We start from the raw sequence: 23074 nt of genomic DNA, 5'->3' as shown, positions 1-23074 counted from the left end.
TTGACCTTTAGATGCAGATGGACGGCTGAGTCTTGTCCAATGGAGGTGGCTCTTCTATAAATAACCCTGTGAGGTGCAAGCCATCCAACCCTGTGCAACCCTCTTGTTCTTTACGTTGCTCCCTTTGGGGCTCACCACACAAATAATCTGCTACGTGTAGCATCCTCTTCTGTCACATCTGCCCCATCCATGCCCTCCTCCACTGCATCCACCACACGGTCCAAAGTCTTGGCAATCAGGGAAAAGAATAATAATTTTAATATGGATTAAAAACTATTTAGATTTTTCCCCAAAGTCCTTTGTGCTTCTTTCTAAAGCATAGGGTCAACGATGGCCCTTTGTTTGGGGTCTATTTTAGGGTTCAACAGTCAACTTTCTCGTGCAAACTCTGTGTAATGTCTATTTAAGAACAGAGCAATAATCCAGTGAATTCACAGACTCTTGCACCAGACTCTTTTTGGGCAACACCCTCGCCTAAACTAAATATATTTCCAGCATTGAGAATGTGTCTGAAGTGGATTATCTCCTGCTGTGTGCTACATGTGAGAAAGGCCAGTTTCTGAGAATGTCTCCACCTTGTTTTCCCCCCAATGCTGTCTGCAGTTCATCTGCAGTTCATGCTTCAGTTAGAGAAACAAATGCACACAAATACACTCGTCTGAACGCTCACAAACGTTTAGTACACACACTGGATTTGTGGAACACAAACCCACAAAATGTGACCTTTTGTTAGTTTTAAGCCAGTGGACGTTTCCTCTGAAAGGCTGGGACAGATTTTAGGAGTTCTTCGCGATCACATTCCTTAAAAAGTAAAAGGAAAAAAGGTTAATGTTGCAATAAGACACATGTGAAACTGTTGCAAAGGTAGAAATGAGGCACCTCTATCCTCCCGTCTAATAAAACAAGGCTTCCCCTCATGAAGTGGCCCATGACTGACTGCTTACTTCAGCTCATAAGTACCTCCTGTTTTAAGCCTTAAGCTGTTCTCCACAGAGGAAATTCTTTATCTTACAGCCAACTCGAACTGTTATTCTTTAAAACACGTCTTTCCTGAAATTACATCTTTTTGCCATCACTGCCCACCCGCTCCCCAGCATTAGTTTTGATTCTGCAGCCGTTCTCTTACGCAAGCACCGCTTGAAGCTCACATCCAACATTTATACTTGTAGTAAGCAGTTTTTCCTGCTTCTCTTACTCACACGGAGCTGTGGCACAGCCCAGAGTTCAGCATGCATATATGCATTGGTTAGTAAAGATGAGAACGGTCAGCTTACCAGATGCAGATAGTATCAATATGAACTGAGAACACAGAAGATATGCACTAAAATATATATTAAACATGAATAAAACATGTGGCATTATTGTGTATTTGTTGTACAGTGTCATTGGGTGCTCTGAAAGGCACTATTTTTAAATAAAATGTATTATTATTATTATTATTATCATTATTATTATTATTATTATTAAAGCACGGTGAGCTGCACAAAACGAATCTTTAAATTAATCCATGTCAAATAAAACACATTAATTCAAAGTCTGTCAACCTTTTAATCTCAATATTACCTTAAACTGATGCACGTGAAGAGACTGATGTTCTTAAGATGAACTGTCTGATAAAGTTGTTGGATTTCTGCAGGGTCTCTTTTCTCTTTCCTCTGTTTCTTCCTGCCTACAATAAGAGTCAGCAGGAATCGTGTCACTCACAAGCTGCTTCTCTGTTTCTCGAGCCTCACCACGATTGCATGGATGGGATGAAAACAGCAGCTCAATGCTGCAATGATTGGAGACAAACCTTTTGTTGCAGATTGGAATTTTGTGTCTGCATAAAGATATTTTGATTATTGGTGTGTCTTTGCTTCCTAATGCATTTGAGACAAACTCATGAGCGACCCTCTCAAAAACAATTAGCAGAGAGCCGCTGCCTAACCGACGAGAGGAGAGCTGAGTGGTTGTTTGTCCTGGAAGCATTTCCTCTTCAGTCTGCCTGACTGTTGGCAGGATGGCACAGTGGATTCAGTTACCGTCCTGCAAGCTGAAGGTCATGCATTCAGTTTATCTCACGGCTACGTGTTGAAATGGCTTTTATCAATGCACTGACAGTCATACTTACCCAAGGATTTTCTCACTGGGGTTTGTTTTGACAGTAGTGGGAAATGCACTGTAGGGAGTGAAGGTTGGCACAGGCTTTGCACAGTGCTCATAGACTGATTGATGGCCATTTCCATAAAGGTGTTTAGCCTGGTTTGTAGCCTGACACGCTTGGATTTTCAGTCTACAATGACAGTAAGGAAATGAGAACTCTGAACTTAGCACAAGCCAAATAAAAACTATGAAGGCATGACTGATAGTTTATCTCTGTTAAAGTGAATCGTTTTGAGGTTGATATAAGTAATTCTTCTCACTAGAAGGTAAACACTTTCTTCTCAATTTGAGCAAATTTAGTCAGAAGTGTTATTTAGAAAAGAAGTTTTACCTGGAATTCATCCAAAAGTTTTATTTATTATTATTTTGATTTTGATTAGCATTCAAATATCTCAGTGAATACAGAATAAAGATCTACCACAAAGCAAGAAAGCACGAGACAAGGCTAATCAAAAGGTATTGGCTGAAGCATATGTTCATTACGCCAACCCTTTTAACAAAACATCTTTTAGCATGCAGCTCATGTACACAGGGCTGGAAGCAAAAGAGTAAAACAAAACAAACAAACAAAAAACGATTAGTCTTATTAGATACATTCAAGACATGACATTATGGAATGATTTTTATGTCATAACCGTTGTGTGAGCTAAAACGTGATACGACCGAAGAATTTCATTTTGTGGACACCATGCCTGTTTGGAGGCGGAGCCTAAAGGAGGACGGGGTCCTAATGTGATTGGTGAGTGTGAGTGGAGCTCTGCAGCCAGATGTGTACAGCTGTTGATTAATGGGACAGCAGAGCTTGTCTTAGAATCCTCTGGTTTAAAATATTTCTTCAGCACTAAAGTAATCCAGTGACAGTTGTCTGTATTTCCACTGATGCAAATAATAACTGTCGATAATTAATTCGGCAAACTTTATTTTTTCAGTAGTAAACGTGTTAATTTGGGTTTCAGCCAGGACTGTAAAGGCGTTGGTTGAACAGCAGTGGTGTCGGTCAGAACACACACGACCCTCAAATAAGGTTGTTCCTTCTTTACTGTCATTCTTTTACACCAGCGGTCCCCAACCCCCGGGCCTCGGACCGGTACCGGTCCGTGAGTCGTTTGGTACCGGGCAGCGAGAGTTGAGGCTCAGGTGTGAAATGTATAGTTTTCAGGGTTTTTATCGGTTTTCAGCGTTATTTTGTTATCGTTTTTATCGTTAACTCTGTTTTCCTGCGTCTTTTCACGTGTGTTATGAATAAATCTTTTTTTCGGTACCGGTACTAGTTTTATTTTGTTGTATTTATCCGCGACACCTTGAAGGCCGGTCCGTGAAAATATTGTCGGGCATAAACCGGTCCGTGGCGCAAAAAAGGTTGGGGACCGCTGTTTTACACAACAGCACAGTAATGCAAACACAGGCTTACAGCTGTGGCTTACAAGGACTCGGAGGGGTGTGTGTGTGTGGTAGTTCTTTAGTGACGCACACAACTCAAACCATGCCTACACGTCCACTGTTGAATCGTTTTGCAAGGTGCCTCTTGTTACGTGTTAGCTTAACCTGGACCAATAGTGCAACTACGCTCTCTCGCCACAAGGGGGCTCTCTCACACAGTCGACAGCCTTTCCAACAAACAAACAAATGTGGTTTAAAACAGTCCTTATGTTGCAGCCAGAGTAACCTGAAGTGACCATCAAAGTGACCAATCACGTTAGGATCCCGTCCTCCTTTGGGCTCCGCCTCCAAACAGGCAAAAGTGCGGATGCTGAGTTCTACGTGCGCGGGTTGTTGAATTTACGTGCGAGGAATGTAATTGCACCTGTGAAATGAAAGTATTTGCTCCGATTCTGTTTTTGTTCGCACAAAGGTTATGACATCAAAATAATTCCATATGATATGTTCAGATATGTCTTTGTGAAGCCTTATTGTGTATTTATAGTCCAGCCTTACAGCACTGTGCAGATTTAAGTGCTCTTGAACAGTACGTCTCCAGACTGTTTATTTGGACATTGTGCTGGAGTGAAGCATTTACATTTCTTCTTATTTTGACCAAAAAATGTCTGTTTTGGTTAGGGAGGTCTGTCTGTGCATAAAATAGTGCTAAAAATGCCTTCAAGGTTTTCCATGTGATCTTTAGTGAACTGCAGATGTAGAGCATCCAATTGGAAATCCAACCTCTTGTAGCCTGCCGATGTTCATGTCATCTTGCCCCTTCCTGATGCTGACTGTGTATTGGATGAGTGATTTGTTTGTGCACACTTCTTGTAGTTATTACTGTATCTGTGCTTATGGGTAAATACAATTAAACATATTAGAGTATTTCTGTTTGCTTAATGTTTTTAGTTGTGTCTGAGCCTTCAAACATCTGTACCAGGAGGTTACCTGAGTGGAGACATGGACATTTATTTCATAAATAAATAATGAAGTTCAAACTTGGGACTTGTGTGCCAGCACAGAGGTGCCTGGCATAACACTGACCTCCAAGTCTCTTTATCAGCTACTCCTGAGGGAGTTAACGATGGTGCTGCATTTCCTCCATCTGTACACAGTGTCTGTCAGTGTGGGTGCTGTAGTCCACAATTTTTAAAGATGTTTTTTTTTGGCATCAGCAGCTCCTTTTCTGAAGTGCTCAAGAAATTATTAGCATGTTATGACTCATGTCCTTTTATGTGGTCGTCACAGATGGCCCCGCCCCTCCCTGAGCCTGGCTCTGCTGGAGGTTTCTTCCTGTTAAAAGGGAGTTTTTCCTTCCCACTGTCACCAAAGTGCTTGCTCATAGGCAGTTGTCTCATTGTTGGGTTTTTTTCTTCTTTCATTTGTTTTTTCACTCACTGATTTTTCATTTAATTTGCTTTCACACACCGTTTAGGTATAGGCATCACAAACTACTTGTTTAGCCTGATCATATGAATCATATGAAACTTTCTTTTGCAACACATGTACAGCAGGGCACATTTAACTGGAGAAGACACGGAGGCAGGTTGGGTAGAAAGGAAGCTGTGTAAAAATAGTTGCCCACCTTCTTTGTGGCATTGGTATTCCCTAATTACAGTGGGCTTGTTAAACAGGATAATGCATCCCGGCACATTACAAATAAACTGTTCAGGAATGGTTGGAGGAACATGACGCTGTTTGTAGTTTTGACCTGACCTCCAAATTCTCCAGATCTCAATCTGTTCGAGCATCTGTTGCAACTTTTCCTTGCAACTGTATGCTAATGCAATATTCGTGGTACATTACTCCCTCTAAGATTAAAGCTGGAACATTTCATTTCCTTTTATGAGGCTGCTGTGCTGACCAGCAGAATAGTGGTACAGTAATTACAGCTTCCCTGGCTGCTCACTGGCCTATACTGGATGTGCATTCAGCGATGCTGCACTGCTGCCAAATGTGCAGGGAGGCTGGCATATCGCAGGACAGCAGAGGAGGAGCTGAGCAACTATAATGAAATCCCTGTAAACCTCAACCCAAAGCTGCACGCATGTTAATGTCAACTCCTTTTCTTGCTCAAGTTCTTCACTGTGAATCTGTCAGAACGGGATATAAATTAGCAAAAAAAATCAATTCAAGTCTTCTGCTTTGAAGTGTGTGTTAGTCAGTAGCTCTGTGGTTAGAGGTCTTCCCCCAAGGTTAGATGCGGCAATTCAGTGGTTCAGCTTGTTAAGAATCTTAACAAGATGCCATGTGATTGAATTTTGACTTTATTTTCAGTTGACCCACAAGCTTTCCAGGTTGTTTCCAACTCGTGATGAAAACATGCATCAGTCCCTGTTCCATTTCCTATTTGCACTTTTTCTAATCAGCAAAACACAGCAAAGGTGAATGGACACTATTATTCAGTAAAGTAAACGCAAGAGCTGCTAACAGTATTGAACTGAGGAAGGTTCTTTGGGTAATTTGGAAGACATCTCATTGCATCATTTAGTACATGTACAAAAGCATACAACCGAGCTAATTAATGACATCCGTTTTACATTAAAGAATAGGTAGTAATGACATCAATGAAGACTCTGTTAAGTTATCTGATTGGTAACACCCATATTTACCTACTACTTGATATAATAATGGCAGGTCAGTGAAGCTGAGTATTAGATAATACTAGTAGAGCTGATCAGGGAGCAGAGACCAGAATCGACTGATTTTCTGTGCTCGATGCGGTCAGGCTCACCTATGTCCAGTTATGAGATGGTCTGTTTCATCAATGCACAGCGATGGTTCAGGCAAAGAGTCGTGAAAACTAGTGACTGTATAAAAGTCACATGCTAGCCGCAGGTTGCTAGCATGTGACCTAGCCGCAGGTTGCTAGCATGTGACCTAGCCACAGGTTGCTAGCATGTGACCTAGCTACAGGTTGCTAGCATGTGACCTAGCCACAGGTTGTTAGCATGTGACCTAGCCACAGGTTGCTAGCATGTGACCTAGCCACAGGTTGCTAGCATGTGACCTAGCTACAGGTTGCTAGCATGTGACCTAGCCACAGGTTGCTAGCATGTGACCTAGCCACAGGTTGCTAGCATGCAGTGTTGCCAACTTAGCGACTTTGTCGCTATATTTAGCGAGTTTTCAGACCCCCTTAGCGACTTTTTTTCTGAAAAGCGACTAGCGACAAATCTGGCGACTTTTTCTGGTGTTATTGGAGTCTTATTTATGACGACTTTTTGACGTGAAAGCGCATATCGCTCCTACTCTCAACAAGCAGCGGGTGCTGCCGTGGGCACCTCGCCCGTGCCAAAGCGCTCATAGGCGGAGGATAGTCCTCACGCAGCTGCTATCATGTTAGGAGACGTTCACCCCTATGCGTTCAAACTGCAAATGAATCGCGCATGAGCGAAGCCGCTGCTCCCGCACTGACTGTAACGCAGTCAATTCTTCTTTCAATGTTATGCTGTTTTGTGGATCACAAGGTTTAAAACTACTCATAAACACACACACAAAGTAACCCCACCAGAGTGCTGATTTTGGGTCACTTTTGCCAGTCCAAGCCCGGGTAAAGGAGCAGGGTTGGAATTGTGACATTAAAAAAAACAAAACCATAATTGCTAAAAGAAATTTAATTTGTAGTTCTAAATAAATTCTAAATGCATTTAGGACGTTTTTTACTCACTTTATGTCTCTTCCATGATGTTATTTCTCTCTCCAACAACGTAGGTTACATTTACATTAGCGTGACCAATTATGCAAATTAGGCGATGACGTCATTTAGTGACTTCTAGCGACTTTTAGGACAGCCAATAGCGATTTTCCTTACTGAGGAGTTGGCAACACTGCTAGCATGTGTCTGTGTCCGATTCTTATCGTCGGTGAGGAAGATAGAAAGTTCAGCAAAGTAAAATTTGGGGGAATTACCACAAAAACATTTATGACAACATATGTAATCAGACAGTTAAGTCATTATCATGCAGGTGAACATGAATTGTTTTAAAGACGCTAACAGAAAGAAAGTGGCTAAAGCTAAAGCTGTCCAGAGCTCAGCCACAGGCCGGAAGCCTTGGTATGAGGAGGGATGAAGCAGTTACAAAAAAACATATGGAGACAAGTTTAAAAGAGAAATAGGCTGATGTCCTGTTATCTGGTGAAGTTATACTGGAAAATGATGTAAGTTACATAAATCTGAAGCGCCTGCTTTTGTTTTTATTGGAACAATATGTGCGTTAAAGATGGGTGTACAACAGCTCGTTTCCATTCAGCTCATTGTGGTGTTTAAATGTTGGGAATGTTTATCATGAGGTTAAACTTTGTGGATATTTCTCACACCTTCCTGCTATATGTTTAAACCTGGGTGTAAACGTAACCTGCTACTGCGCGAGTTGAAATATCCAGTGCCTTGCCAATAGGCACTCGAGAAGCTTTTGTATAGTTGAGAGAGATGTTACAAACATTTATTATCAGTATCAGAGTATCTGCCAGTTGTTTTGGACGGCTTCTCGTGAGATGTGATCATCACTGTTTATTAAATGAAGTGTGTTTGAGCAAAAACCTTCTGCAGTAGTTTATGAGCTCTCTGTTGCAGGCTTTGTGCCCATTGTGGTTTTTAATTGACTCACTAGAAAGCCCTCACACACTGGCTGCTTTGCCCCTGACTTGATTTGAGCAAATAGATTTTGGGAAAATATTTAACCATCGCGTTCCTTGTGTTTAGTGTGACCACACAAGCAATGATCATATAAGAGACAATGGTAATTCTTGTCTCTCTTGGACAGTTTTAGCCATCGAGCAGTAATATTAGCATCCCTATTGAAGCTATCAGTCATAGTAATATTACTATCAACACAGCAGCTGTGCTTGTAATAGCAGTTAAAGGGCAGAGATCGGAAGTCAGCTGGTAGTGCCATAACCAGCACAGCACTGCTGATATTCTCTATGAAAAGGGAGGAAATTGAATTTGATGTATGTATAGAAATTACACACAGTCTGCGCGTAATAAATCTTTCACTTGTTATGTGAGTAAAGGTATTCACCACATCTTGAGTCACACCAAGTGTGCAGAAAGGCTGAATCAGGAGCTGGCAGACTCGAGTACAGTAGCCCGGAGGGCTGCATAACAGCATAATGTACACTAGTTATAAATCTGCCAGAAGCATATAGGGCATCAGAACGTGGTCCAGATTGGACGGAGGAAAAAAATTCAAACTCTGTTCCAACTCTCTATTGTCCTATCTCTCTCCATCTTCACAGGAACGAAGTCGTTTTACTGTCTTTATTGATCATGTGGGTTTATAGGGCCAACGGGATCATTCTGGAGAGTGGTTCTTCACATTCATTGCATTCTTTGCTCCAAATGACCTCGAGCAAAATCAAGTAATTGAACTAAAATGTCCACTGTCATCAATCTCTGCCTACTGGTGCGTAACTGCTGCGGCAGCTTAAGAGAGAAGATGGGATAACGGTTGGTTGAACTCCTGTAGGTTCCTCACTGTATGAACAACGCTTTCAAGGTCACCTGGAAATTAAGTCATTATCAGCTGGAAGGCTGTCGTCTCTACGACGTGTAGCTGTAAACTGCTAAAAATACTTTTTGTTCCGACACACAGTTTAGTATTAGTGACATTAAGTTAAAAAGGGGCCAACTTTTGGAAACCCATGTTTCTTTTGAACATGGGTTTCCCTGAAAACTCAACGTCCGGATGAACAAACTCGATACACAAAGCCTGTGGAGGAGGTTCGAACCCAGAAACGTCTTTTTATATCCAGTGTACCACCGTGCTGCCTGAGTTAGTGTTTTATGATTAATCAAAATGATATGCTCGACTAAAATCTTTCTTTTTAAAACCAAATAAACACAAACATGTGGGCCATGTTTCACACCTGATAAAAACCTGAGCCATGAACCATGAATGTAAGCACACACACACAGTCGGGTATTCATATGTTGTGGGGACATCCAGTTGACATAATGCTTTCCCTAACCATAACCTAACTGTAACCCTGACACTAAAACCCCATTTTGAGTCTTAAAAATGCCTTCAAACTTGTGGTGACCAGAATTTTGGTCCCCACAAAGATATGAATACACGCTCACACCCACACGAGGAAAGTCACTTTAATCTGTTTCCCACTCACTTACTTAGATTTAACCTAGACTGAATTTTCCTTAACAGATAAAGCTGGAAACCTGCTCAATCATACATTTGATTTGTATGTCATTACTCACCTGACAGTGAACAAAAGCATCTTAGAGCAAATAAAAATACAGACCTGTAATATTAATAAAACCCAGTAAATCTGATTTTTTTAACCAAATATTTTCATGAGCTGATTTTGCTCATTTGCAGTGAAAAAGATGTCAAGGTTCAAACTTTTAATTTAGAGACACTGTACATTTTAAAATGTTGCTCAGCAGCTTTAAATGATCGTATCTCAATGTGTGAATGTACACAAAATGCTGTCAGGACACAGACACACACTCTGCAGTGTCGATTCAAACACTAGTTTTAAACACTGAAGATAGATTATAAAAGCACTCAAGTTGAATGTAACAGAGCACACATGTATAAAGCATTTCACTGTTTGTACCAATACACTTTTTAAATGATGATTTCATTTCATAAAGATAAACACTGTACTGCAAGCGCTTTGGCATCAACTGTATAATACTGTATTTTTCACACCCAAACTGGTGCAGGAGCTGCAGGAAAAGAAAACCTGATGTTTTCCTTCTAATTTCGAGGTTAACAAAGTCTGAGTTTTAACTAAACGGGACTCTGGATCCACCAGGCGTCATGGTTTAAAACAACAAATAATCCAGGTTTTGCTTCCAGTAACTTCAGCACCAAGGACAGTGCTCATTCACACAGGTGCTTTTGGTCACTGAGTTTTTATTCTTATTTTCATTTCTATAAAGTGACTGTTTGCCGACATTTTTCAACACTTTTACTTTAGAGCTGGACTGTAAACGGTGAACAGCATCAAACTATGTACAGGCTGCTCTTTTGAACTCACAACATTAACAAAAATCCAATAATCCAAACACTGATCTTCAGATTTCATTTGGAGCTTTTGGAGCGTTAACAGATTCACTTCTCTTTGTTCTGACACTTTCCCCGTTATTCCGCTTTTACGAGGAATAATCTTGAAGAAAAAGGCGGTCCACGTTTTATAAACCAACCCACACACTCGTGTTTACTTCACACCCACGCATGCAAACAAGCGCACATTTACACACGAATGCAAACACACACAGACACCCACGCCTGGCCACAACACAGATGATGGGGAGAGGAAGCTGATATGGGAAAGCTTTCGGAATGCCAGATAACAGGATTAGACAAATTACATTTCAACTGTGACCGTGAATCCTGTTTGGATGGGTGACTTGTTTTCTCTCCACCATAAAGCTATGGAATGTGGAATATTCTGAAACTAGAACTTGGTATGGGAAGTTACATGTTTAAAAGAATGAAGGACGGGGGTGTAAGGTGTATGTTTGGGCAGGGTACGAATACCGCTCATTGGTCAAAACTACGCATTGTCTGCAGGGTTTTTTGGGGATTTGATGTGTTTTATGTATAAAGGTGTCACGGCGAGTGAGATGAGCCGTGTAGAGATAACGAAGTAGGATCCAAATGCAGGCACTTTGTAAAGGTGAGAAGGTGGTTTATTGAAATACACGACACAGGGAAAGCATGGCAAACGGAGACAAACTAAACTATACTGGAAACAACTATACTACGGAGGAGGAACCTGAGCATGAACATGAAAGACGGCGAGCAGAGGTGGATGACGGTAGACAGCAGGGAGACACACAGATGACGCAGGGTGGATACACAGACGGACCAGCAACTACAAACACAGAAGACGCGACTTAAATACACACAGAGAAACACAAGGAGATTACACACAGGTGGGGAACACAGCTGGGAATAATCAACAAGACGAGACAGGGGTAAAACTGAACACACTCACATGAGACGCGGACCTTCACAATAAAACAGGAAATGAGAACACAACACCAAGACGCAGACCTGACACTGAGAGACAGACAGAAAATGACACCTGGAACTAAACCCACACAAAACATGAGAACACAAATCCTAAATACCAATAAACAGAAACATGGAACTCAATAACAATAATCATCATCACCACCACCATCACCACAAAAATGAGAAAATCCAAAACACCAAGATAACTGAAACACAAAGTGCCAGAGAAACATAAGAAACAATCCATAATGCAAAAGTAAACCAAAATATAATAAACTCAAAATACTGGGTCCAACGGACCCAGAACCGTGACAGTACCCCCCTCTAAGGGGTGGCTCCCGACAGCCCCAAACAAAAAAAACAGAACAACAAAACCGAGCACCAGACCAGGGCGGGCGGAGGGGGTCAAGGACGGAGGGTCCGAAACAAAAAACAAGGAGCACAACAGTTCAAAAACACAAGAAAACAGTCCCAAAGCACAGGAAAATACAAAAACCAAAGCTCAACAAGAGTCCATAAACAGTTCAGGAGGTCGACCCGGGGGTCGGCCACACAGGAGCCAAAACAGGTCAGGGGGCCGGCCGTGCGGACGGCAATGGCGGCGACGGGAAAACAGTTCTGGGGCCGACCGTGCACACGGCAATGGCGGCGGTGCGGGCAAAACCCTTCAGGAGGCCGGCCACTTGGAAGGCAGTGGCGGCCACGGGCAAACAGTTCCGGAGGCCGACCGTGCACACGGCAACGGCGGCCACTGAGCAGATCCGGAGGTCGGCTGCAATGCCAGCAGCGGCGACGATCTCCCTCCGGAGGCCGACCTCGACGGCCATGACGCCAACTTAGAGGCCTGGAAAACGGCCGGCAGAGGGGAGGCGGAACAGGACGAGCTGGGCCCCATGACGGTGTAGCAACCGCAGGACCAGACGAGGCAGGGCCAGACGTGGACAAGTCAGGACCAGACGAAGCCGGGCCAGGCGTGGACGAAGGCGTGGACGAAGCCGGGCCAGGCGTGGACGAAGGCGTGGACGAAGCCGGACCTGGCGTGGACGAAGGCGTGGACGAAGCCGGACCTGGCGAGGACGAAGGCGTGGACGAAGCCGACGAGGCAGGACCAGGCGACGGCGGAGCGGCTGCGGAACCTGACGGCAGCGAGACGGCTGCGGAACCTGACGGCAGCGAGACGGCTGCGGAACCTGACGGCAGCGAGACGGCTGCGGAACCTGACGGCAGCGAGACGGCTGCGGAACCTGACGGCAGCGAGACGGCTGCGGAACCTGACGGCAGCGAGACGGCTGCAGGCGATGATGCTGCAGGCGTGGATGAAGACACGGGGGCCGGACCTGACGGCAGCGGGACGGCTGCGGAACCTGACGGCAGCGGGACGGCTGCGGAACCTGACGGCAGCGGGACGGCTGCGGAACCTGACGGCAGCGGGATGGCTGCGGAACCTGACGGCAGCGGGACGGCTGCAGGCGTGGATGAAGCTGCGGCTGCGGATGAAGCTGCGGCTGCGGATGAAGCTGCGGCTGCAGGCGGAGATGATGAAGCTGCGGCTGCAGGCGGAGATGATGAAGCTGCGGCTGCAGGCGGAGATGATGAAGCTGCGGCTGCAGGCGGAGATGATAATGCTGCGGCTGCAGGCGGAGATGATGATGCTGCAGGCGGAGATGTAGATGTCGCGGGGGATGATTTAGCCGGTGATGGCTGAACAGCCCTCCCCGGACCGCCAGCAGACAAGAGGATGTGCTGTCTGGGTCCTCCAGGACCCTCAGCTAACGAGGTGTGGTGCTGGACGGGCTCCTCGGACCCACCAGCTGACGACACAGGAGGCTGGACGGGCGACTCGGGCCCTTCAGCAGACGACACAGGAGCCTGGACGGGCGACTCCGGCCCACCAGCTGACGACACAGGAGGCTGGACAGGCGACTCGGGCCCTCCAGCAGACGACACAGGAGGCTGAACGGGCCCCTCGGACCCTCCAGCAGACGACACAGGAGGCTGAACGGGCCCCTCGGACCCTCCAGCGGAGACAGGAGGCTGAACGGGCCCCTCGGACCCTCCAGCAGACGTGGCATAAGGCTGGACGGGCTCCTCGGGCCCTCCAGCTGACGACACTTGAGGCTGGCTGGGTTCACCTGAACCCCCAGCTGACGACACTTGAGGCTGGCTGGGTTCCTCCGAACCCCCAGCAGACGACACTTGAGGCTGGCTGGGTTCTCCCGAACCCCCAGCCGACGAGGCAGGATGCTGTCTGGGTTCACCTGAACCCCCAGCAGACGGAACTTGAAGCTGGCTGGGCTCTCCCGAACCCCCAGCTGACGACACTTGAAGCTGGCTGGGCTCCTCCGAACCCCCAGCTGACGAGGCAGGATGCTGTCTGGGTTCACCTGAACCCCCAGCAGACGGAACTTGAAGCTGGCTGGGCTCTCCCGAACCCCCAGCAGACGAAACTTGAAGCTGGCTGGGCTCTCCCGAACCCCCAGCGGACGAAACTTGAAGCTGGCTGGGCTCTCCCGAACCCCCAGCAGACGAAACTTGAGGCTGGACGGGCTCCTCAGGCCCTCCAGCCGACGAGGCAGGATGCTGGCTGGGTTCTCCCAAACCCCCAGCTAACGAAACTTGAGGCTGGACGAGCGACTCGGGCCCTCCAGCGGAAACAGACACTGAGGCAGCAGGTACGCAGACCTCTGCTGGTGTGGACACTGGCTGGAACTGAGCAGCACAGTGGCTAGACTCAGGCAGCAACAGTGGGATGCAGTCCTCAGAGGGCTGAAAGTGTTCCCCAATACACTCAGCAGAGGACTGAGGCGGACGGGTGAACTCACTTGAGCTCTCAGGGGGTGCTGAGAGCCGAGACTGCTCTGGTGAGTTCCCTGGTGAAACTGCTGGCGCTGGCGTCTTGACCTCTAGGGGTTCAGAGTCAGCTGGTGAGCGACACCCAGCCTCTGGGGAGGCCCTAGAGGGAGCAACTGTCTCTGAGGTGACCAGCTTAAGAGAACCAGCAGATGTCGTGGTGAAGTGTGTTCCCTGCTCGGAATGAAACAGTGAGGATGGCGGCTGAATGAATGAGTGGGCAGACAGCTGAGCTAGCGGCCACTGGACAGCAGGTAGCGAGGCCAAGGATTGACCTACAGGGGACGGAGATGATCGGAGTGGAGGCGTAACAGGTGATGGAATGGCTGACTGAACTGCGGGCAGCTGGGCTGCTGACTGAACTGCGGGCAGCTGGGCTGCTGACTGAACTGCGGGCAGCTGGGCTGCTGACTGAACTGCGGGCAGCTGGGCTGCTGACTGAACTGCGGGCAGCTGGGCTGCTGACTGAACTGCGGGCAGCTGGGCTGCTGACTGAACTGCGGGCAGTGTTACGGGCCGGGCATTTAACTGGGATGGAAGTGAGGATGGGACAACAGAGCGGACACGGTCATAAACTCGGAACGAAGGTTCAGAACAGGCAGTCTTAGAAACTGCGGCCATAGGTGAGATTGAGGAATCATTGTTATCCTCAGTCGAAACACAAAAAATTGCCCCAGAAACAACAGTCACAGAGTGTGACGCAGCAGAAAAAGTGTCCCTTTTACTCACCACAGCCGGCTGCTTACATGTCCCGACATCCGGCTGTGGAGTGCCGCGCCGGCGGCGCGAACGTCGCTTCCTCCTTGGAGACCGCTCCGACGGGCCGGGAAACTCCTCGTCCGGCGGGTCGGACGGCACGTCCTCCATTGAAGCGAGTGGGCGAGCGGTAGCGGCGGGAGGGTGAAGGTGAAGCTCGTGAAGAAGAAAATCCTGTACGAGCGGGTGCAGTGAGTCCAATAACCAGGGGTAACCGGAAATAAGCTGTTGTAGCTTGTCCTCCACAGCATAGAGAAATGCTTCTCCCTCATGCTTTAGCCACAGATCGATTAATTTTGTAGCTGAGTCCGTTATGAGCCCTCGAAGCTCCGTGGGTGAGGTGAATGCCGCTGGATCCATGGCTGGCTGGTCCGTACTGTCACGGCGAGTGAGATGAGCCGTGTAGAGATAACGAAGTAGGATCCAAATGCAGGCACTTTGTAAAGGTGAGAAGGTGGTTTATTGAAATACACGACACAGGGAAAGCATGGCAAACGGAGACAAACTAAACTATACTGGAAACAACTATACTACGGAGGAGGAACCTGAGCATGAACATGAAAGACGGCGAGCAGAGGTGGATGACGGTAGACAGCAGGGAGACACACAGATGACGCAGGGTGGATACACAGACGGACCAGCAACTACAAACACAGAAGACGCGACTTAAATACACACAGAGAAACACAAGGAGATTACACACAGGTGGGGAACACAGCTGGGAATAATCAACAAGACGAGACAGGGGTAAAACTGAACACACTCACATGAGACGCGGACCTTCACAATAAAACAGGAAATGAGAACACAACACCAAGACGCAGACCTGACACTGAGAGACAGACAGAAAATGACACCTGGAACTAAACCCACACAAAACATGAGAACACAAATCCTAAATACCAATAAACAGAAACATGGAACTCAATAACAATAATCATCATCACCACCACCATCACCACAAAAATGAGAAAATCCAAAACACCAAGATAACTGAAACACAAAGTGCCAGAGAAACATAAGAAACAATCCATAATGCAAAAGTAAACCAAAATATAATAAACTCAAAATACTGGGTCCAACGGACCCAGAACCGTGACAAAAGGGGTGGTTTATTATCTTTCATCTGACAATGGTAATTTTATAATATCTTCAGAAGTCAATTTAAAGAAATATATGTCAACAAAAACACATATTTGTTATTACAAACTTTAAAACTAACTAATGAGCAACCCTTAATGTTGCAGGACTTATTTGGGCAATCAAAGCTATGCCATTTAAGTCCAGTGCGGGTTTGTAGTGTCTTTGAAGGAGCATAGAGGGACAGTGAGTTACTGGTGGTCTGAACAATTTAAGATCCAAAAAATCAATCTTGCAAAAATCTTCCGGGGGCAGTCAAGGTCCTTCATACGCTCCTGAAGACTGATGGCCAAGAATCCAAAGTGAGCACTCCATCAAAGACAGAGCTGGCCTGGGAGAAGTGTGCATTACTCTGATTTGCCAAAACCGCTATCTGGGGAAACCTGTAGTTTTACAATATGAAGGATCTTTGTCCTATAAATGAAATGCCTTCCCGAACAGGGACAAAGAAAAGCAATAAGGGAAGTGAGCACAATGGAGTGCCAACAAGCCAATAAAAATTAAATGTCAATGATCGCAGGTGTAAAACCTTTTAAGCATCAGCGAGTACCACGGCGCTCTGCACTATCTAATCTTTGCATAGTATTATATGTGTCATCTAACGTTAGGTGGAACAAAGTGCATAGCATATGCATATATCGAAATATGAAATTGATTATGTGGAACGTAGCTTAATGCGGCCTGTTACTAACTACGAGGCCAAATCTGAGAGAACCCACATTTTATTCACAACAGAACATCAAAGTTTTCTCATATTTAATGGATAATATTCATTTTGAACTGGATGGCAGCAATAAAAATCAAAAAAGTTGAGATGGGAGCAACAAAAGGCTGGAAAGTTAAGTATTACTATGAGAAACAACTGGAAGAACTAATTAAGTTCATTAGCAATAGTTCAGTGGTGTCATTGGGTACACAAAGACCATCATACTGTCAAAGGGCTGCGAAGGCAGACCTTATGTCTCAGTAAGAATAATGTAAAAAAACACAACCCAGCCTGGTGATACTTTGCTTCACTTTCCTTTTTCCCTTCTGGGAGTGAAGTGCATGAGCATTCACAGGAGCTCCAGTAATGTGTAGAAACTAAACATTGTGCTTAAATCTGAGAACCTCAGCTGCTATAATAATGTATGCATGCACATTACTGCAAACGATCCAGTTGCTCGGCCTCAGATGTAGTGCGATTAAACTGCAGCGTTGTTACGAGTCCTGAGGCTCAGTGCTGCTCATAAATGAAATGCTGCTACTCTTTGTACACTGACTGCTGCTAAGTGCTATGAAAACTCTGCTGTCACGTCTAATGGACGTTTTATGAGGATGTTCTGATGTGTTCACTATGCCCAAGTATGTTTGGCTGTTTGAATATGTGTGTTTGTGTCACTGTCAGAGAGCGTTATCGGCGTGCAGGGCTCTTCAGCCATTGTGGGGGTTTTGAGGGTCTCTCTAATCTGATCCAACTTCCTTTCTGCTTGTACTCTTGTGTTCATGCAGCGTGTACGGGATCTGTGTGTCTAAGTGGGCGTGTGGCGTGCGCCACTGATGCAGATAGTTTGTCAAATAAACGAACCTGAAATGAATGTGAAGTTTGTCTTAAAGTGCTTGCAGAGCAACACGTAAACAGAAAAACAAGTCTGTTATTTCGTGCCTCTGAGTCTGAAAGTAAAGGATGATGTGGTGACAGCGGTGACTCCATTTCCATTTCCTCCTTGCAGCACAAGTCACCGTGCTGGCATTAATTATGAAAAATAGTTTGTTGTGCCGAGCCTGAGATTGCTCACGGTGAAGAGAGTTATGATGAATGATGTTAAGAGGAATCTGTCAGCTGCCATCCAGTTTAGTCCGCACACATAATTGAGGGCTGGTGCACTTTCTGACAGAAACATGGTTTATGAGCTCGGTTCCAGTGTAGCGGTTCAGGTCGCAGCCTTTTTACACGGCACCAGCTCCTTTTCTTCTCCTCTGACGCCATTTCCAAGTCCTTGTGGTTTAATGAAGGAATCGATGAACGTTCTTAACACCGGTGCAATATGACCACAAGTATTTATCATGATACATATTTGAAAATTTGCGATAACGATATAACTGACGATATACGCGAGACAAAATACTTTACAACTCCACAACTTTAGTAGTGCAAAAAAACCCCATCAATGTATTTTCACTTAAACAAGCAGCTATTTTTTATGTGCATTAAAGCTATTTAAAAATGTAACAGTGCAAATTCCTCGCTGACAGTTTAACCAAAAGACATTTCCAGTGAAAACTGGCCGACATATCCTCAGCATAACCATGTAAAATATCCACAAAACTTAAAAAGAGGTTATACACACACAGTACAGTAATATTATGTTGAAGCACAGTACGTATCACTCCGCGAGGCTCCTGCACACGACGGCCGTAATGCTCCCACAATCCATCAAGCGGCTTCGTAACTTACGAAAGTCGTACTAAAACATTTTTTGACAGATTTTTGAGCGCCGTGTGGCACATAAAATCGGTTCGAGGTCTCATTCTCCGTCGCCGCCATGCTTTTTCCGCCATGTGTGTATGAAAACAAAGGCACTGCGCATGCACATTTTACCCATATTCTATCGCGATATTTCATTTTCTTATCGTTGCCCAACATTATACCGGTATTACCGTGAACGGTATGATATGGCCCAGCCCTAACCGGTGCATATAATCACTCAGAGACGAGCAGCACACCGGGGGAGCTATTGTGTTTTCCTTTTTCTAGTATGTGTGGGCTTTTTTTTGTCACAGCACTATTTGTGGTTTTTGGTTTAAGTTATACTCTTTGAATGATGGTTTTCTGTTTGTATTTATAATTCCTGCTTTCTGTTCTCGCCTTACATTACAATTGCCTTTTGTTATCACTGTTTTCGCCTCCGTGCCTGCATTTGGGTCCACTATCTCCTCACGCCATGGGGTCAGGGTCGGACATTTTGCTTTTAACAGCCGTTGTTGTTGTTGTTTTTATTGACTCGTTTTATTTATTTATTTATTTATTTTAGTGGAATTTTACATTGTTAAGCACTTTGTGCAGCATGGCCTGTTGGTAATGTGCTATAGAAATAAACTTGACCTTTTTGTGCCTGTTACTTGTGATAAGTGATCATTCAGGAATCGTATGAAAAAAGTATTTCTATTTAAATATTCCTGAGTTGTTTAATTGTGTATTTCTAAATGTTCTAACGTTTAAACTTTTTGAAAACTCAGATTCCACACAGGATTGCTTGAAGCACCCTCAGGGATTGACACAGGCACGATGTAGAGTTATAAAACAGGGTTTATTATCACAACCCGTGAGAACTGCTCACGGACGAAAACTATAAAACAAAAACATCACATCAAAATGCACTCTTGTACTTGGTGTCAATCAATCAAAAGTCCTTAATCGCAGAAAATAAAACATTAAAGTACACAAACTTCGTGAGCTGACATCCAGGAGGAGCTAAATAGTCCGTCATGGCCTTATTATCTTATTCTCCATCTTTTTTCTCACTTATTTCTTCTCTTTATCTAACTTTGAACATTACTCTCTCCATGTGTGGAGCTATGCAGGAGCTGCAGCATACAGACACCATGTGTGCTAGCAAAATGTGGCTGGGTGGAGAACCAAATTGCACCCAACTGTACCCTACACAGTTCACCACCAGATGGTGCAAAAGAGCAAAATCTGGACAATACAGCTCAACAAAGCATCAGGTGCAAAAGACCGTTACATTGCTTTTGTTGTCAGTCAGACACAACAGGCCAACAGTACTGCCAGACATGGCACCGAGATCTGAGGCAGTTTATCCAGCGGCCACAAATGTCTCTTTGCCGTAAGCGTTGGCCTGTCATAGACTGGTGACCTGTCTGCGGTGTTCCCTGCCTCTTGTCCTATGACAGCTGGGAGAGAAAATGAATATATGGACAGATTTAAAAAATTCTGAGGATGTGTCGAAGAGTTGTAAAAATGTTCATTTCTTTCTTGGAATTTATTATCATAGGCCATTTACTTAAATTGTTTTAAAGATTAAATTGGCCAACTAATGGTCATCAGCTAATTACTGGCTCATGTGGCTGTGCATAAAGCATGGCTGTAGACCCAGAGACATCACTCAGTGGTTTGGGGAAGCCTTAATTTTACTCTCGTTTAAGAAAAACGTAAAAAATTTAATGTAAATGTACCAAGAGTGCACATTTACCCTCTCTCTCTCTTCCACAGCATGTCTTTATCCCGTCTTCCTTCTCTCACCCCAACCGGTCGCAGCAGATGGCCCCACCCCTCCCTGAGCCTGGTTCTGCCGGAGGTTTCTTCCTGTTAAAAGGGAGTTTTTCCTTCCCACTGTCGCCAAAGTGCTTGCTCATAGGGGGTCATATGATTGTTGGGTTTGTCTCTGTATGTATTATTGTGGGGTCTACCTTACAATATAAAGCACCTTGAGGTGACTGTTGTTGTGATTTGGCGCTGTATAAATAAAGTTGAATTGAATTGAGTTTTTAAGTCAGCTAATGCTTTCTGCTGGCTTTCTGGCTTAGTTAACAGCGTCAGTAATTCAGTGATATTAAACTGACTGCTTTTGGAAAGAAGAGCAGAACATCAGTGACGAGTAGCTCATCTGGCTCCCGATCCACCACAATTCACAGTTTTTTTGCTCATAAAAAAGCAAACGTGACCTTTACTTTGACTTTGAGCGGCTTTGCTGAAGATCCTTCTGACTGTGGAACTGACTGCTCATTGGTTAACGATTTGCAACTGGCAGGCCAATGATCATATCATAGATAATCCTACACTTTGAAACACAGTATGAACAAGATTTACTGAGCCCGTGAACTCAGCAGGAGAGTGTTTACAAAGGTCTGCTCAGAAAGCCGTTTTCCTGTAGACTTCTATAGGACACCTCCTAATTAAACGCCTGAATTTCCTCTTTAATGTCTTTGAGGACAATAAATGTTGAGCTGAGATAAAAAAAAAACCCAAAACACCTGTGGTCAAGCAGCCACAACCACTGGTGTATCATATTCCTTACATGAGGTTTTGTCGTTGTTGATATTTTTTGAGTTTGTGAGACTTCTACATCATCAGTGCGATTTTTTAAAATAAATTGCCCAATACATTTTAAAGATATTCATTGGAAAAGATATAGCAAATTAAAACTTGCAAACGCAAATAAATATTGAATTTAAAACCATTTAAAGACTGGCGGAGGTAAATGCTCCACTTTTTAAAAAAGTTGAATACAGCGGTCCCTCGTTTATCGCAGGTGTTACGTTCCAAAAATAACCGGCGATAGGTGAAAGCCGTGAAGTAGCCAGCTTTATTTTTTACTATTATTATAGATGTTTTAAGGCTGTAAAACTCCTCACTATGGTAAATGGCCTGTATTTATATAGCGCTTTAACAGTCCCTAAGGACCCCAAAGCGCTTTACATATCCAGTCATCCACCCATTCACACACACATTCACACACTGGTGATGGCAAGCTACATTGTAGCCACAGCCACCCTGGGGCGCACTGACAGAGGCGACTACACACTTTATACACTTTTCTCAGACAGGCAAGAACATTTTCACACTTTTCTCTCTTGTTTAAACTCTCAAAGTTCAAACCTTCATAGAAAAATAAGTCCAGTATTATAGAATGAAACCAAAGATCAAACCCTGTTTTCAGGTCCAGAACATTTAAATAGAGCCACTGCAAGAGAATTCAACATTAATGAATCAATGGTACAAAAGTAGAGGAAGCAAGAAGAATGAGTTGAGTTAAAGTTTGACTTACCTGACTGTTTTGTTTCGCTTAATGCGCCTTATGGTCCGAAAAATCCGGCAGCTTCTACCTTCCTTTAGCAGGTCCAGAAGTCCAGCTTCTTGTGCGATGGTTAGCATCTTCCTCTGCCTTTGGGTGCAACCGCAGGAGCCTTTGACGGTGCAAAACGTTTCGTCAACTTCGTTGTGTTTGTTGGGGAGAAGACTTACGAACATACAGTACAGCACAGAGTCACACTGCTAGCGATCAAAGATTTATGTAAATTTGACAAGCCAAATGCATTCTGTACTGTACAGGAGACACGGCACGGAGGAGATTGGCTGTAGACCATTGTCAATCAATCAGGACGCAGAACACAATGTGCGGTTTAAAAAAAGAAGAAGAAGAAGAAGAAGAAGAAGCATGCAAAATTGCACATAAAAAAATCAGCGAAACAGCGAGGCCACGAAAAGTGAACCGCGTTATAGCGAGGGACTCTGCATCAGTCTTCTGGCATATGCAGCATGTGATGCAAAAACAAGTATGATGACTGAGATACCAGTGAGCTAACTGTTAATCTGCACCTCTGTTATAGTGAACTCAGAAAAATGATTTGTGACATTACATTTACAGGAAAAACAAACACATAAATCCACTCGGATGTCAAACAGTAGAAATCGTACGTGTGAGGATTAATTCTGGGTGTCATGCACGAGTGTAGCACGAGTAGCATATCTGTATTCTTTTTAAATTCATTACAGCATTCCTGTCTCTCCCTTCACAAACGTCTCCCACCTCCACCCGTCTCACAGGGTGGACATGTTTTTATCAGCAGGCATAGATTTGACTTCACCTGGACCAGCCTCAGGCTGCAGACCCAAACCCCAACCAATCGAGGCCCTCGCTACTAAATCACTTTTACTGCTGCTATCCCGTAATGCTGTCCGTGTGTGTGTGTGTGTGTGTGTGTGTGTGTGAGAGAGAGAGAGAGAGTGTGTGTGTGTGTGTCTGTGTGTGTGTGTGTGTGTGTGTGTGTGTGTGTGT

The 23074-nt window shown here is 44.7% G+C and overlaps 1 protein-coding gene and 1 long non-coding RNA gene across 2 annotated transcripts in view; one reads left to right on the top strand and one right to left on the bottom strand.

The window, feature by feature from the left end:
* The window catches only part of fam163ab (family with sequence similarity 163 member Ab), a 33130-nt gene that overhangs the window by 5853 nt on the left and 4203 nt on the right, over positions 1-23074 (top strand). The gene's annotated exons all lie outside the window — the stretch shown is intronic.
* LOC112842696 (uncharacterized) lies at positions 650-2266 on the bottom strand. Its single transcript, XR_003214651.1, has 4 exons — positions 2111-2266; positions 1793-2032; positions 1564-1669; positions 650-801 (listed from the first exon to the last, which is right to left on the bottom strand). It is a non-coding gene; the product is annotated as an uncharacterized LOC112842696 (long non-coding RNA).

This window comes from Oreochromis niloticus, linkage group LG17, assembly GCF_001858045.2.
Source record: "Oreochromis niloticus isolate F11D_XX linkage group LG17, O_niloticus_UMD_NMBU, whole genome shotgun sequence".
Taxonomy (NCBI): Eukaryota; Metazoa; Chordata; class Actinopteri; order Cichliformes; family Cichlidae; genus Oreochromis; species Oreochromis niloticus.
The sequence above is the reverse complement of the archived record's forward strand: the minus strand, read 5'-3'. Positions and strand labels throughout refer to the sequence as shown.